Source organism: Rhinolophus sinicus, chromosome 17 (genome assembly GCF_057876585.1).
Source record: "Rhinolophus sinicus isolate RSI-liver-muscle chromosome 17, RSI-T2T, whole genome shotgun sequence".
Lineage (NCBI taxonomy): Eukaryota > Metazoa > Chordata > Mammalia > Chiroptera > Rhinolophidae > Rhinolophus > Rhinolophus sinicus.
The window spans coordinates 140,331,375-140,336,193 of record NC_142517.1 but is presented as its reverse complement, the minus strand read 5'-3'; the positions used below and the strand labels follow the sequence as shown (position 1 = coordinate 140,336,193).

Sequence of the window (4,819 nt, the reverse complement as noted above, 5' to 3'; positions counted from 1 at the left end):
AACGTCCTCAAGGAACTGATCTTTCAATAGGAGTCATAAATAGCTTTTTAGGAAAAAAGAAATCCGATTATCTTCTTAAAGTAGACCAGTCTGCAGATTCACAAAGTCTATCAAACAGAAGTGAGGGTGGCAGTGGAGGAGAGTCCCAGGCGGTGCACGGCTGGAGGAGGTGGGGTGTCAGGACACTATGTGCTCAGAGGTCCTGACAGCTGTCTATTCTCCGCAGAAAAAAGCTGCCAAGTTCGGGTGTTTGGGTTTAAAAATCCCTGGTGGGGGCAGAGTATCCCTGGGAAAAAAAAAAAAAAAAAAGTTAGACTGCGGTAGGAGAATGATAGCTGTTGTCCAAGAGCTTCTAGGTAAAAATAAAATTGGGAGAGAGAGAGAGAGAGAGAGAGAGAGAGAGAGAGAGAGAGAGAGAGAGAGAGAGAGAGAGAGAGAGAGAGACTCAAATGGTTCTGAGGGTTCTAAGGATGAACTGAGAGGAGTTGGAGACAACCGACAGTTTTTATTGCTGGCCTGCCCACAGAGCTCCTGCTTTGGGGCTCTGACTCTAAGCTGGAGTCCCAGCCCCATCTAAGGCAGAGATGGTACCGCCCTCGGCGTTGGTGTGGAGCGCCTTGTGTGAGGAGGGATGGTTGGTCTGCCTTTGGGTCCTGGGCCTCACCGTCTCCAGTGCAAGGACTTCCTGCTCCAGTAGAACATTCTGCCTCTGGAGATCCTCAGTGTCGTGTTAGTGTGTGTGGTTTTTCCTCCGCATAGTGTACTGGATAGACTCTGTGGCTTTGTCTAGGATTTAGGCCCAAGGTGCCTTCTCTCCTTGGAGGGATGGGACTGAGTTCTGCACACTGTGAGAGCTGTCTTTGGTGCGGTCCCTATGTTTTTGTTCCGGTGCATTACGATGAGCCCAGTTTGTTAGCATCGCTCTTCATGTCAGTGTCATCCTTATTGCTCATTTCCTACCGCCCAGAGAGCAGCCACTGCAGGGGCTGCAGGCAAGAGGAAAGGGGGGGGGGGGGACAACAAGCCACGTGCCCCCCACCCCACCCCCGCACGCACACACACACACACTCACTCACTGGCACTCTTACTCACATGTATATACGAGTACACAAAACATGGACAAGAACAACCTCCTCACTCTGGCCTTCTTTCAATAAGTTCCGAAATGTTAATGAACATTTGTTGTAATATGTAAGTTAAGAGATTGTATTAAGTAGTTTGGAAAGCTGTATCAACATCTTTAGTCTTTTATGCCAATTGAACAAAATATATTAAATCTTCTCTGTGTTGCAAGTGTGTTTTCATTAATTATTCTTTTTTCCACACATACACTGTTGGGATTTGAGAAAATATGCATGTATTTTTAGAATGTGGATTTGCCCCCTAAGATATGTGAGACGTCATATATATTATAGTTCCCTATTTGCTGTATCACAAATTTAGGGGCTTAAAATAACACAAGTTACAGCTTGGTAGGTAGGTTAGAGCACAGTTTCTGGGTCCTCTGCTCAGGTTCTTACCAAGGTGAAATCAATGTGTCATTTAGGGCTGTGATCTCACCTGAGGCCTGAGCCAAGCTCTCTTGTAGCCAGAATGCAGCCCCTTATTGACGTGATGCTTAGAAGAGAATTTGGTCTTTAGATTTTAGAGTTAAGGCTGGAATTAATCAAGAACTTGGGGGTTGCTGAGTTAGAATGAATGTACAATGCATATGAGAAGGATATGGATTTTTTGGGGGGGCTGGGGGAAGAATGTTATGAATTGAATGTTTGTGTTCCCCCAAAAGTCATATACTGAAGAGTCAGTGAGCACTCAGTGAGAAGGGGTTGGTCTGAATCCCAAGGGGAGAGCTCTGACCAGACACTCCTCTGGCACTTTGATCTTGGACTTCCAGTTTCCAGACTGTGAGAAAATAAATTTCTGTTGTTTAAGATACGAGAATATGGGATTTTATTATGGCAGCACAGGTAGATTAAGGCCATATAGTATATATGGTTACCTGAAATAGATGATGTCAGACTCTTAACATAACTTACATTAATTTATGCTTCCACTAGGACTTCATCAGAATGATTACTGGTTTATCCTTGTCAACACTTGATCTTTTCTTTTTTTTTTTTTTTTTTTTTAGTTTTAGTCGGTCCAGTTGGTAGATAGTAGTACATGAATATAGTTTTATTTTGCATTTCAAGAATAATGAAATTAAACAATTTTTCTTATACTGGATATGGCAATAATTCTTTTTAAGTGTTCAAGGCATTAGTCCATTTTTTAAAAGATAAACTGTCTTTTCTTTATTAGTTTTTTATATATTCTGCACACAGTTATAATACATTTTGTCAGTAGTATATTTTGCACATACGTTCTTCAAATCTATATATTATCTTTCAGTGTGTTTTTGATTAGCAGAAATTCTTAATTATATTCCAATTAATATTTTATATTTAGCACTTTGGGTCTTGCAAAAAAAAAAAATATCTGCTTGCCTCAAAATCATGAGGATGTTCTTCTATGTTTTTTGAGTAAAACTTAATTGCTTTACATTCCCTTAAGAACTGCAGCCCATTGGGGGGAATGTAAATTGGTGCGGCCAGTGTTGAAGACAGTATGGAAGGTCCTTAGAAACTAAAAATAGAATCATCATATGATTTAGTAATTGCACTTCTCAGTATTTATCCAAATTAAACAAAAGCACTAATTAGAAAAGATACATGCACCCGCATGTTTTTTGCAGCATTAATTACAATAGTCAAGATATGAAAATGACCTAAAAGTCCATTGATGGATGAATGGATAAAGAAATGTGGTACATATTTACAACGGAATACTATTTAAGTGTAAAAAAGAATTAAATCTTGCCATTTGCAATAATATAGATGGAACTGGAGGGCAAGTTAAGTGAAATACATTAGAAAGAGAAAGACAAATAATGGATGATCTCACTTATATAAGGAATCTAAAAACCAAACAAACAAAACAAAACAAGCTCTTAGATACAAAGTATAGATTAGTTATGGCCAGAGGTAGGGGGTGGAAGGTGGCCCAAATGGGTTTGAAAGGTATAGTTATAACTTTATAACTTGAAGTTATAAAATAAATAAGTGATAGGGATATAATGTACAGCAAGGCGACTATAGTTAATAATACTGAATTTCATTTTGAAAGTTGCTAAGAGTAGGTCTTAAAAGTCCTTATCACAGGGAAAAAAAAATCTGGAACTATGTAGGGTGATAGATGTTAATTGTGGTGATCATTTTGCAATGTATATGAACATTGGATCATTATGTTGTACACCTGTACTAATATAATGCTATATGTTAATTATACCTGAATTAAAATAATTAATTAATTTTAAAGAAAGGACTGCAATCCAATTGGAATATCCTTGTGTATTTGGTGTAGGGAAGGGTCTAAATTTATTTTTGCCATGTGAATAACTAATCAACTTAGTTAAAACAAACAACAAGAAAAGTTAATCAAAAAGAAGCAATAGAAAAATTACAAAAAAAAATAAAATAAGCAAAATAGTTCATTCAGTTCCATTTACTAAAAACACCATTCTTTTTACAATAAACTTCATGCCACTTTCATTATAAGTCATATGACTGGTTATACATTCATCTGTTCCTGTGCTTTTCACTCTGTTCCACTGGCTAATTTTTTGTCATTTTACCAAAACCCTGCTATTTTAGTTAGTGTTTGTTACTAAAGCTTTATATTAAGAATTGATAACTGGTAGTAAAAAAAGAAAAATTGCCTCTTTATTTGTGTGTGTGTGTGTATATGTGCGAGCGTGTGTGTGTGTGTGTGTGTGTGTGTGTGTGTGTGTGTTTCCACCAGCTGAGACCTCCAGTACAACATTTAATAGAAGTGGTGATAACACCCCATGGAAGCACACGGACGCTCTACCCATTATTTGATTTGGATGCTGAGACTGATGATGCCAAACACATACCAAAAGGGTATGGAAAGGTTTATTATTTACGTAATTCGGCTTTCTAAAGAAAGCAGGGCAGTCTCCCAAGCAAGTGTGAAAATAGCTCAAGAGAGTGTTGGGAGGAATGACTGTTTTGAAGTTTGATATTTGTTTGGGGGTTGGGTTGGAGTGAGGGCCAGTCTCCACCTGCCTGGGGTCTGTCAGACTCTTGTTAGTTTTCCAATAAAGATTGCAATGAAGGCGGGGCTGGCTGCTCTAGGAAAAAGTGCCTCTGGTGCTGTGGGAGTTGTGTAGGGCAGGGGGCAGGGTCCCAGTGAGTCAGCAGGGCGGAGCTGCAGACCTCACCAGATCAATCAGATTTGGTTTTGGCCATAAGCATTGGGGGCGGGCTCAACACATTAAAGATGGCGCCTGCCTGCCTGCTGCACAGGAGAAGGACCCTACACAGGGAAATGCTGAGTGTCCCTCAACTCTACTTCCAAAACCACACAACTCAGTCGGCCCTCCGCATGTCTCTGACAGCCCCCGAGTTACTGTCCCTCCGCTGGAGCCTAAAGGTGAGTGCCTGGGAGTAATGGAGTCTGTCTACAATCCCTTTAAGAAGTAGTCTGGTTTCCTGCTGCCTTCTGTCCCTCCCAGATTATTGGAATTCTGACTGTTTTTCACAAACAGATGTGGGGGCTCTACTTCCTGGCACCAGTATTCTGGGTTGGAGAGGCCGGTGTTGGGCTCGGTCTCTCGCTCTTCTGAAGAAATCCTCCACAGCTGGTATCTCTCCTTGTTCTCAACTGCCACACGGAGGTTTGAGGTTAGCCAGTTCTGCATCTCTGCTCCTTCTACCAGTGTCGACGTGGCATCTTACTATATCTTTAGTTATAAAAC

General features: G+C 40.4%; 1 pseudogene; it reads right to left on the bottom strand.

Moving 5' to 3' along the window:
• Window positions 1–464: 464 nt before the first annotated feature.
• Window positions 465–953, bottom strand: LOC109449539 (protein max pseudogene; annotated as a pseudogene).
• Between the last annotated feature and the right edge of the window lie 3,866 nt (window positions 954–4,819).